Source organism: Ctenopharyngodon idella, chromosome 1 (genome assembly GCF_019924925.1).
Source record: "Ctenopharyngodon idella isolate HZGC_01 chromosome 1, HZGC01, whole genome shotgun sequence".
Classification (NCBI taxonomy): Eukaryota; Metazoa; Chordata; class Actinopteri; order Cypriniformes; family Xenocyprididae; genus Ctenopharyngodon; species Ctenopharyngodon idella.
Window position 1 is genome coordinate 12,395,884 of NC_067220.1, and position 13,024 is coordinate 12,408,907.

At 36.0% G+C, this 13,024-nt stretch overlaps 1 protein-coding gene across 4 annotated transcripts in view; it reads left to right on the forward strand.

Annotated features, from left to right (window-relative positions):
• The window catches only part of elfn1b (extracellular leucine-rich repeat and fibronectin type III domain containing 1b), a 115,062-nt gene that overhangs the window by 33,108 nt on the left and 68,930 nt on the right, over positions 1 to 13,024 (forward strand). The gene's annotated exons all lie outside the window — the stretch shown is intronic.

Here is a 13,024-nt window from a genome sequence, read left to right on the forward strand (position 1 = left end):
AAACAAGAACATATAATTCATTCGAAGTTACTTCAAAAAATTTAAGACCTAGTCTAGGGGTTTAAAACAGTATTTTAAAATATAAGCCACATTTTGGAGTCATAAACAGCATTGACAACAAGTTGATTGACCTCTTGGTAGCCATCAACAGGCACAAGACCCTTAAAGTAGTGCTAGTGCTAGACAAACACGCTTATCTGAGGTACCTGCGGTGACAAAGCATGCAAGCACTGCTTTGATGAAACTGTGGGAGTGAGCTGTTACAACTGGCAAAATATTCAAGAATTTCTCATCTCAGTTTGAGCACAGATCGAACTGTTTCCCCAGTGTGACACAGCTTACTTTGAACGTCATGTTTTTCGTCTTTTATTTACCATTTTTGCGTTTTATCGAACCAGCATGCTATCAGGGACTGCTGGCATAACACTCCTTTTAAATAGTTTTCTTTTAGGACACATTTAACATAAAAAGTCTAAAAGCAAAAAAATAAAATAGTATAAACCAACACTAATGGTTTAATCTATGACAGATGGCTAGAGAGAGAAAGAGGATATGTCATAAAAACACAGCTGGGATGAAAACGATTGTAGAATACAATCTACAAAAAAAAGTGGATGGATGTGAAAGATACCATGTGTAAAAGTCAAAATGGGCAATTTTAAAGTCACCTTCCAAAATTTTGCAATATTAACATATCGAAAAATTTATAAGAGGTCATAACTATGTATTTCTCTGTGACCCCCACAAACATTGTTGTTTATTGCTAAATTACACATTTATATCTGTGATCTTTTATCTTATTACACCTGTAATTATATCACTAGATCTACTGCTTCAGAGCTTAGAAAAGCTGCCTTTTCTTTTTATGCTCCCTGGTTATGGAACAAGCTGCATAGTATAATAATGTTGGAAACACTCCCCTCTTTAAAAATCTCTTACTGACCAATTTAAAGGCACAATATGTAAGATTTTTTGATTAAAATATCCAAAAAACACTAGAACAATGTTATATATTTTGTTGACTTGTGTACTTACATTATCCCAAAAGTTTCCAACAATGTTTAAATCTAGAGAAATCAGCCATTTTAACCAGGACACAGACCATGTCATTGCGTCACCTGTCAATGAGGTAGTATTAGCGCTACCTTTGATTTCCAGTTTTACTAATATCGATCTAAGGCCCGGTTTCACAGATAGGGCTTAGACTAAGCCATGATTAAGCCTTAGTTCAATTAGGGCATAAGTAGCTTTTATAAACGTACCCTAGAAAAAACATTACTGGTGTGCATCTTGAGAATATTTTAAGATATGTCAGTGCAAGTTGTTTTCAGTTACAACAGCTCAAACATGCATTTTAGTCTGGGACTAGCTTAAGCCTTGTCTGTGAAACCGGGGGTAGATAACTTACGTGCACATTGTGCAACAAGTCTCTCATAGCAGCCACCAAGTGAACGCAAACAGTAACGTTATAACATAAATTTCAACATACTCAAATGTATTTAGTATGGTTGTTTTAACCATGTAAAACAGTGCTGCGTTACCCCACATACACAACGAAGAGCAGAAGCGGCCGACTGCAGCATAAGCATAATAAAAGCTCAGCTGAACTCGAGATCGGTGTGTATCGCAGGTGTCTTTCATTAGCATTCACTCCCATGGCTCTCAGCCCGTCCTGTTTCATACCACCGTATCGTTAATAAAACTTTAATACATTAGCTCATCCATGAACATGATTTCTGCCCAAGTCTGTCAGATTCCTTTCCATTGGCTGTGGAGCTGAAGACGACAACTCCCATGATTCCACACTCCTTCACGGCATCATCAAGCTACACCTTTGTTTTCAAAAAGCGACCTCTAGTGGCAAAAATTTAAAGGAAATGTACAGTTGTGCATGGTTTTAAGTAACTTTTGATATAATTGCTGGGTAAAAAGATTTAATGTAAGAATTGTTAGTTTTATATGCTTGTAAGTTGTTTTATGTGACACTTTTTGTGCTGCCATTTTGGCCAGGAATCCCTGGAAGAAGAGATTTTATATCTCAATGGAACTATCCTGGTAAAATAAAGGATAAATAAAAAAATAAATAAGAGAGGTGCTGGAACAATGTAAAATATGTGAAAATTAATGTGTTTAATGAACACTCAAACGTGAAAATCTCTTCTAGTATACCCCCAAAACAAAATCAAGACTTTGTAAAACGCATAATAGGTCATCTTTGAGAAAGCAATAAGCATATTTGTTGAGTTCCTTTCATGCACATAGACATGCAGACAAACACAGAGCTGACTTAATGACATTGCAGTTCACCCTGATGCTTTTGGGAAGGTCACATTCAGAATATGTTATACACACTGACAGATTCTTCACCTCACACACACACGTTTTTGATTTCGGCTTTTAATTAGGTCATAATGGAATGAGATTTGTAATTAAGAAGCACCATCCTGTGACCTTTAGCCAGTTCTGTACCTGCCAATAAGAGCAGTGCCTTCAGCGCAGAGACAACAGATGGAGACCAGGTGTGTGTGTATGTGTGTGGTTCACCTGTAGAGCCAAGAAAAAATGTGTATTTATATGAGAGAGAGCGAGAAAGGTGAGCAAGTGGTAAATGGACAGGTGTTTGGATAGACAGAGGGCATGTCAGACGCTGTGCCCAAACCCCAGGCTTTGTAAAGACTACGTGTGTGTAAGAGATTCCTTTCTTTTTCAATCAGAAATGCTAATTTTATGTGTGGCATCTGTCCCAAGTAATTCACAATTTACATAAATCAAACAACAATACCAATGGTGATTATGCAAGCAAATGTTTGTAGTTGTGTAATTTGAGGTGCTTGCTGAGGTGAGCATTAGCATTAGCACTGCTCATACTTTGTGTTAGGGATTCATTCTTTTAGCAAATTGAAAACATGCTAAATAATAAAATAATTGATAATAAATTAAAACAAATTTTCGTCGTTTTCATTTACTGTACAATGCAATGTCACATTATTCAGGCACCGCCCTCGACTGCTGACAGACTCTGTATGACAGGCTGTATTAGCATAATTTCCCCCCTGAGAAAGTTGTACACTGTCTGCCATTTTCTCGACACTGGAGCAGCTGTAGCGTAAGAATTTGAGGTGTTTTGTTTTTGAATGTAAGAGTGAACATAAGTCTTAATTTACTCCCGACATCTGAGCTGCTGGAGACGCAGTGGATTAGTTATATTTTGAAGGGAATGCGCCACAGATCTATTATACACATGCGATACCTGTCCCTGCTGTTTACATTCAAAGACATAACCTACTGTGTTTATGTGAACTTTGTGTTTTTGACATAACTTTGTGTGTATTTGACAGTTTAAGCACAATAAAACATGAAAGAGAAGTTAGTTTAATACTCACAAGATATGCCGTCTGACAGTCAGCTTTCTCTGCATGTGCTTATGATGTGTGCGCTCAGAAAATGACAAATTAGAAGTTTAAACTGATATAGCTTTAAAACGCATGCAGATAATAAACTTTCATGATCAAGAACTGCAATGTTTGTGAGCATGATAACAATATAGATGATAATCAAAACCAAGCAGATGTTTTGTTCGTATGTGGCAGAGTATCCGATGCAGGCAGGAGCTGTTGAAGGAAGTGCTGTCCTGGAAAGGGGGCGGAGAGCAGCAGCTCATTTGAATTTAAAGACACATGCACAAAAACAATGTTTTTGCATGCACTCAAAAATGGGTATTTTGAACATGGTATAATAAATTATCGGTGAGGTATTTTGAGCTGAAACTTCACAGACACATTCTGGGGACAGAATCCTGGAAAACACAAAAATGTGGTAACATATTGCATTCAACTAGATGTTGTCATTCATTTAACTAGATGTTGTCAAATGGACTATTCCACAAACTGTGTAGTCTGAATCCTGAAAGAATGCCTTCTATGAACTAGTTCATTTTAGTGAATCAAAAACATAAAATGCAACCAGGATAGTCTAAATTCAGAACGAAAGACTCCTATGAGTTGGCTCCAAGTGAGCTGCGCACATCCTGAAAAGTGAGGCCAAATAATTTCTATCACCCCCTGGTGGCCGGCTGCAGTATAGGTCATAAACCCTGCCCTCTCCATGTAATCGAAAGGGACGTGAACCAAACTAAAAATCTAATTACACTTCAAATCATTTTTTTTTCCATAGATGGTTTCTGTCATTTTAGGTAGTTCTTATCGCACAGAGGTATGTTCAAGTGTTCGTTTTTCCAATAAGTTTGGTTTTAGTTAGGTATTTGATGGTAAAAAAGGAGGTGTAACATCATGATTGACAGCTGTGCTTGCGAATGAGTCTGTGAGAGTGGGAGTATGGGCGGGATCTTGATACCGTGGTTCCACTTCAGGATCACTACCATGCAGACTCGGGCTCTAAATGACTTAATTGTCAATTACCTTTTCTGGGATAGTTTGGCTTCATTTTTTTCACAGTGGAAGGAAGCAGAGAAACATTGTCTATCTTTTTTACTGTCTACACTCTAAAAAATGCTGGGTTGTTTCAACCCAAAATTGGGTCAAATATGGACAAACCCAGCCTTTGGGTTAAATTTTTTAATTACTTTTTAACCCAACTTTTGGGATTGTCCATATTTGACCCAAATTTGGGTTGAAACAAGACAGCATTTTTTTAGAGCGTATGGTCAGCTCTTTTTATCTTATTATATGGCAATGCACAAACATACACACATTAATTAAGTAGCCAGAATGCGGTAATATTTTGCATAGAAAAATCTACTTCTGCTTCACTTGACCTTTATCTGATAAATGAACACAGCTTAAGGTGTTCACATGATCTTTACACATTGTGTGGTTATTAAGTGTAATCAGACTAAGCTCATGCATACAAACACACTCACGATTTTCCTCTATCACTCACAATCACATATGCATTTACACAAATACATGTGACCTATTGAGTGTAATTGTACAAACGCTCTAAAATATGCATGATTGTGTAATGTTTCAGTATGAACTATATATATAATTAGCATTGCAATCTGCTTTCATCTGTCCTTGTGTTATAATAAATATTTTCCATATCTGAATGTTTATAAAATTACAGCAATGCATGCAATCAGAGCTTATAAATGCTAGGAGAGTAATGAGAGTATTAGTGTGTGTGGAGAGAAAGAACGAAACAATGTTTGGACTGGAATACAAGTATAATATTTAATGCATACTGCTCAATATATACTGTATACTGCCAACAATTTTATATATATATATATATATATATAACGAGCTCATCATATTCAAGTTTTGAAATAGGAGGGTGTTCATGTGCAATTTTTACTTAGGAAACTTGTATTTGCGATAATTCCGAGAGCATGTGAAGGCAGCATTAATCGCAGTAAGATGTTTACGTGACTCAAGCAAACTTCTTTATTCCTGTTTCCATGCAGTTTTCATTATTCTGATTATTCACTAAGAACTGTGATTATTTTTTTTCACCGTTATTCATATAATACACAATGATCAACTCACATGCAGTAGATGTGTTACTAGCCACAGTTTTAATCTACTTGCAACAAATGCAAAACACATTTTTATGGACGTATTCGTGCAAAATGGAAATACTCGCATGAATTTGTAACACTTACAGATAAGGATATAACCGTAAAATGAAAGTTTTGCGCTGATGAAACATATCACACATTAAACAGCACATGCATGTGTCAAAGGGCCTGACAGGGCAAGCAAGGGGCAAGAAATAAAGAAATCTCATGTTTTAGGCAGCTTGGATAACATACTTCTATCCAAGCTATCCTTTCCTTCTCTAATTTTAGATGCATTTTGTCCAAAGAAATGCGTTATTCAGTGCTGTAATTTGACACAACTGGTGGAAGTTTTCCGTGCACAGACTCAACTAATCGATAATGACATTTGTTTTTGACAATTTTGATTATCAATTATTATTGATTTTATCAAGTAGTTGTTGCAGCCTTATTTACTTAGCATTTTTAATCCAGTTTAACATAATGATTCAAGATGGAAATCTTAAAAATAGTAGCTAGTATTATTTCTGATTCATTCGCAACACTTCCGGTGTAGTCAAGCGCATTGCATTGTGGGATTCAGTATGCTTAATGCACATTTTGGCATATGTAGTTGGTCTTCCGCGTATTTTATAATAGTATGTGCAGTACACATACTGCACACTGCTACTTGTACTATTCCAAACATATCCTGAGAAAAGGAGAAATGATAGTAGCATTAAAACGAGCATAAAGGCCAATTCACACTGCATTGACAGACGCTGACTAAAGCGGACAATCACCAGATTATACTCCGTCACTTCCGAGACATTCCATGACCCGACAAATGGCAGACCAACGCTGACAGATGTGTCAGGGGTAAAACACTGATCTGACAAAGTGAAAAAGACTGGACGAAGTGTCTGTTGCTGTTGCCCGCCGTCTGTCGGTGCAGTGTGAATTGGCCTTAAGAGAGAAACATTTGAGGAGGGAATGGGTAGTAAACGGTAAGATAAGACAGAGATGGTGGGAATGAAGTTAGAGACACATTGACCTTGGTGGTTTTCTCTTCAGCTGGATCAGCAAGTCTGTGTGCGGTTTGTGTATGTAAATTGGATGCAGGAAGATACCTGTCTTCGTGTGTGTGTGCGTGGATGGCTCTCTAAATGAACTGTTTAGAAGTTGCTTAATGGCCAGATGGCATAAAGCAAATGAGTTAGAGTAAGAATTGAGTTTGCATATTTATGAAGCTTTTCTGAATAATTAATGAGATGCAAATGGGTCTGAAGTTGATGGTGAGGCCAGTGAGATGTGTAATGCGTGTGTTACATGCAGAAAGCCATCAACGTTCTTCTACACCCTTGACTTCATGAACAAACAAAAGGATCAAGAGACAGCTGATGTCTCATCTCTTCATCATGTACGAACGCTTTCACACGTGTTTGCTTAGCTATCTAAATGAGGACATTCCATAAACATTATTCAGACGGGATTCGGTTTCTGAATGACATTTTGAGTTACAAATATTTGCATTGGATGTCTATGATTTCATGTACCAATTCAGATCTCTGTAATTATTATGAGTGTCTGTTCGGTCTGGGCTTCTGTTGCTTTTATATAAAACTAAATATAAAATCAGATTCAAAATACATATTTTTAGATGAATTCCTGCTCTTAAAGTGGTCATGACATGAGAAATCAAATTTGCCTTGATCTTTTGACAATCTTTGTACCATTAAAACATTAGCAAGTTTCATAGCTTAAAACATCCTCCATAAACAAAGCATTTAAATTAAGCTCCAAAAATGGCTCATTTTGATATTGCGGGATCTGTGATGTCACAGGGACAAATACTCTGAGCACGAATAAATAAGCAAGTTGGCATATTACTGCCTCCAGAGCAAAACTTCAGCGAATAGTTATATATCATCAGACTATAGGCCCCGCCCACTGGCATTCAGTCGCTTAACGACTGACATTTGCCTACACTGGATGGATGCGAGCATGCATGACGTCAAAAGCAAATAGAACCCATTATAATCACTGATGCTGTCTACACCGGATACAGTATACAGATGTGCGTTTAGTTTCGGACATATTGCACGCATTTGAGTCTGTCGACAACAGGACAAATGGAAGAGTGACTGAATGTTCACTTTACTCACGTGCAATAGGGAGTGGGCGCTGATACTGTTTCCTATGCAATGATGTCAGCCAATCATAACAGTGGCCAATTACTGACAAAATAAAAATCCATGACATGACCTTTTTAAAATCAAAATGTGATTTAGACAGGAGTTAATGTACCACACAACCCTGATGTTTTTGTCAAAATAGGTCACGTAATTTTACAGAGTTTTTCAAATCGGAAAGAAATCAAATTCAAACCTCTGTAAATGCTGGAATTATCTCTAAAGTCACTTTTTGTAACCTATCCATGCTTTTGTTTACCACACAATGATGTACTATCAACATGTCAGCAAATATTGATATATGTGATTAAATGTAATTCATTCATTTAAACAAAATTGACTAGATTTACAGTTTCTAATCACAATAAAGCCTTAATTCTTTAGTGAACTGTTTTTCTTCAGAAACACACCATTTTATTTCACTTTATTTATATTTTTCAACTCAAGTCAAGCTTGATATCACATTCCATTTTGTATGTTTAGTGTAGTCGATGGTCCCTCACTGAATCTGTTTCAGTTTGTCCAAAAAGCGTGACGAACGACTGAAGGACATTTCCAGCTTTCTGCATGAGTGTGTGTCATGGTTTAAATCTGAGGGGGGTGGGGAATAGATGTAATTACTTGCTTCAATGTATTTATACATTCATCAAAAACCCTTATGCTGTGTATCCATATTCTGGATTACTCTACTCTAGTTTACACACATATATAGTACAAAAGCTCTGGGACTGGACATAAACAAATGCACGCTGACCTTTGGGGGGCAGCATTTCACACCGTGCAGCAGCTTTGTCTCTGAAAATAGAAGCACATATAAGCCATGGAGAAACTTTAATGTGTCCGGATTTTTTAGCCCAGTTTTCACACATATCACATCTTCATTTTTTAGAATGACTAATGGGGTGAAAGTGCTGCCCCTCAAGCAAAAAGAGAGGAAGAGAGAAAAAAGGAAGTTTGTCCTATTTAAGTGGACAGAGCACCCTTTGAAGGACACTGAGATACACACACACACACACACACAGAGAGAGAAGGAGCTGCTACCCTCGGGCTGTCATGGTAACCTGGATAAATGATGAAAAGGTTTCTGTTATCTTGCTTCATTGTGCTCTAGAGTACTTTAGTGTTTTGGTCATATTAACATGAAATTAGAATGCTAAATACCGCATATAATAAGATGTTGCAGTGCATTTATATCAAACAATTCAGTTACTCATATACCCATATAGACATATTATATATAACCCTAACTTTTTAGACATGAACTATGGTACAATGATATTAATATTTACTGTATGAAATGTATATAGCTATTTATTTTTTTGTAAGTGTGTTAGTGTTCACATTCTACATTAGCCACTGCAACTGTGATACTTTTTATGCTTTTTGGACAACATATTATGATGGACATTAGAACAATATGAGATTTTTTAAAAGAAATGAATATATTCCTTAAATAATTAGTTCACTTCAAAATTAAAATTTAATGATAATTTACTCACCCCCATGTTATCCAAGAAGCTCATATCTTTCTTTCTTCAGTTGAAAAGAAATTTGAGGTTTTTGAGGAAAACATTCCAGGATTTTTCTCCATATAGTGGACTTTAACAGTTACCAACGGGTTGAAGGTCCAAAGTGCAGTTTCAGTGCAGCCTCAAAGTGCATTTGTGGTTAAAAATTATATAAATTATTATTTTTTTTTTTAAATGACCAATTGTTTCACTAGGTAAGACCCTTATTCTTTGGCTGGGATCTTGTAGAACCATTTGAAGCTGCATTGAAACTCCAATTTGGACCTTCAACCTGTTGGTAACTGTTGAAGTCCAATATATATAGAAAAAAACAAAAACTTTAATTTCTTTTCAACTGAAGAAAGAAAGACATAAACCTCTTGGATGACATTGGGGTGAGTAAATTATCAGGAAATTTTAATTCTGAAGTAAACTAATCCTTTAAGTAAGTAAGTATGCATATATGAGCTGTTGAGCTGTAGTAGGCAGAAACAGCTGTAAGGTTTGTCATGGTAGCCCTTATATATATATCAGGTAGCATAATAAAAATGTGTGAACATCATCATCATGATGTCTAAACATACATACTGCACCTCCTGAGACTGCTGATGTTCAGACATTGTCGTTTCCTCTCTGATGTATGCCTGAAATAGCCTGCATGTTGTCTAGGTGAAGGATAATGGAGATGATGCCAAACAATCCTTAAAATAAATAGAAAACAACGACACAGAAAATATGCTTGCACATACACCCACTGCATTAGATGAATATTCTTTAAAACCTCAGTTAAACTGTATAATGATGTCAAAAAAAAGAAGAAATGCTTTGTGTATCTACGCGGATAAAAGCTTTCAATTACGCTTGTATTTTTAGCAGCTCGGCAGCATATTAAAGTACTAAAGCAGCAGAAAGTTCTGCTGTGTGTTTTGTAAAGCGTGAAGTCAGGAAAATTTCAAACACACATACAGATTATGCGTGTTCCAGATTGTGTATGTATATGTGTGTATAGTGCACAGATATCTGGCAGCAGAAATTCATGTAGATGCAGTCCAGTGGTTAGTGTGATGAGTAAGGCAGTCTGTAAAACTACCAATAACCCTGCATATAAACGTCTGACTCACTCCATGAATATGGTGTGCTTTTGTGTTCTATTACTTTGGTGGAGGACAGAACCATTGTTGTAGTGATTGTTGTTTTATTTGTTTTCCCAACAACATCTATATTGCTTTCTCTTGCAGTTTCAGTCACGTATGAATAACCATTTGATGCATATTGCATCAATTTTACATAGTGAAAATAGCATTTATTTGAGCGAAATTCAAATAAGCAAGTTGACTATCTAGTCAGCGTGTTGCATGCTTAAATGGTTGCCAACTAATGAAATCAAAATCTTTTGTTTCGTGATTTCAGCAGTTTGACACGCGATCCGAACCGCTGATTCGAAACAAAAGATTCGAAGCAGTGTTTTGAAATCGGCCATCACTAGATATTTTTGAAAAGTCATTATTTTGTTTTTTTGGCGCACAAAAAGTATTCTCTTCGCTTTATAATATTAAGTTTGAACCACTGAACTCACATGAACTGTTTTAAATATGTTTTTAGTACCTTTCTGGGCACTGAAAGTGTAAATTAACTTGCTGGCTATAGAGGCCTCACTGAGCCATCGGATTTCATCCAAAATATCTTAATTTGTGTTCCGAAGATGAACAAAGGTCTTACGGGTGTAGAACGACATGAGGGTGAGTAATAAATGACATTATTTTTATTTTTGGGAGAACTAACCTATTAAAGTAATAAGCAAGCAATATTACACAAGCAAATTGCAAAAGTGCTGTATGCCTCGTGCCTATACGTTCTGATATTCACAAAAACACCATGATTGCGAATGTGACTTTGCTTTTACACAACAGGTCATAAGTTAATATTGAGTTACAGTACTTCCATTTTAGGCACGATGTTGCAAGTCTGATTTTGCTTTGCAGAACTGTTGCAAGTCTCCAACTCTGTGCAACACATGTAGTGGTGTTGTCCTGAATGAATCAGCGTTTTGAATGAATCGGTTGAATGAATAATTCAACGACTCACTCATTAAAACAGTATTTTGATTAATTCCTAATCCTAAATAAATCAGTGCTTTGAACAAATCGGTTGAATGAGTGATTCACTGTTAAAGACAGTCAGTTGTTACCACCTAATGGCATATCAATAACCAGCAGAAAGCGTTACAGTTTTTCTCAATTGCTTTGGTTGCATTTTTTTTTAAAACAATCTTAATATTCACTAAATGTAATTGTTTTATGGGACATCACAGCACAACTCTATTGCATATCTGCAAAATGTAGTACTCACTCAAAACATTTATAGGTAATTACTAGAACCATTTCCTCAATATTTGTCACTGTTTCAAAACTCTTCACACAGTGAACACAACATCATATGTGGGCTAAACTGTGGATTATCTTCCATTGCTTTGGCACAAAATGACTACATCATTCAAATGAGATGAATTCTTTTCTCACTTAGACACAAACACCACCAAAACTCCATACCTTTAGGGCAGGCCAATTTGCACATTTACATGATCTTTTCAAAACTGTTAAACTTAAGTTTAAAAACTTAACATAGTATGAAACTGAATAAAGACCTGTTCACACTAAGAACGATAACTATACAGATAACTAAGTGTGTACAACATGTTTTTGCTGTTCTTGTTGCATTTACACGGCTTTAACCAGCAGATGTCCTCAGCATGCTATGTTTCGAGTGAATAGCTAGTGTAATCGATCTAATCTAACAGTGAATTTAGTTGACGAAGTCAATATAGAAAAATATAAAACAACACCTAGCCTTTTCGCTGCAACTTCCGAGGAAGCAAGAGCATGTTGTTGAAACTAGCGCTGAATACCTGTAATTCTGTTACACTCTTTGCTAGCCAATAGTTCTCAATAGTTAATATTTCTTACCATTTATTCTGGGGGTATGACCATATTTTTCCATATATCCATTTTTTAATGTATCCTTGAAAAAGGGGTTTGACTTGTCAAACAGTGGTGGCTTTTTCTGGACCTTGGCGAATAACTTCTCCGCAATGTCATCTGCCATTTTAAATGCCCTTACATTACAACGGATTCTGATTGGCTGTCAGTGTTTTATCGTTCAACAGCTGGAAAAAATCGTTCTGAAAGTGATCCCAACAGTATCATTTCTCTATATCGTTATTGTTATAGCTGTGGGGTGGAATGATTTTTAGAACTATATCTTTATTGTTATCTTTATAGTTATCGTTCTTGGTGCGAACTTAAGACATTGCTGAGTTTAAGACAGCAATTTTTATAGTAAAACCATATTGAAATATATTCTGAATCTTAAATTTAAATACTATTAGGGCAATTAGATGTAGCTGGACACCTACACAGATGTTAGCCTTTCAATTTCATTACCATCTATACAAAAAGGGAAACTTAGGAATAATTTTGTACTGAAATGTAAATAAGGATCATGTAACATAAACTGCAGTGAATTATAAACAGTAAAGTGTCATTTTTCTTTTCCAAAGAAATTTTACAAAAGAAAACATTGTGGCAAAATTTTAGGTTGTTGTTTTATGATTGACAAAGTGTGTTTGTTGGGTGAAAACCTTTGCTAGCGTTATGGACGAAATACTTGATTTGAGACATGTATGAAGTGTTTTGGTAATTTTAGTACATTTTGAATGTGAAATTAACTGCTGTGCCAAGTTGAAAATTGGTTAGGAGAACTGTGTGAAGGGTTTTGAAAAAGTGACTTTAGTGCTGACAAATGTGTCCTAGGAATTGTAAAAAACTGTA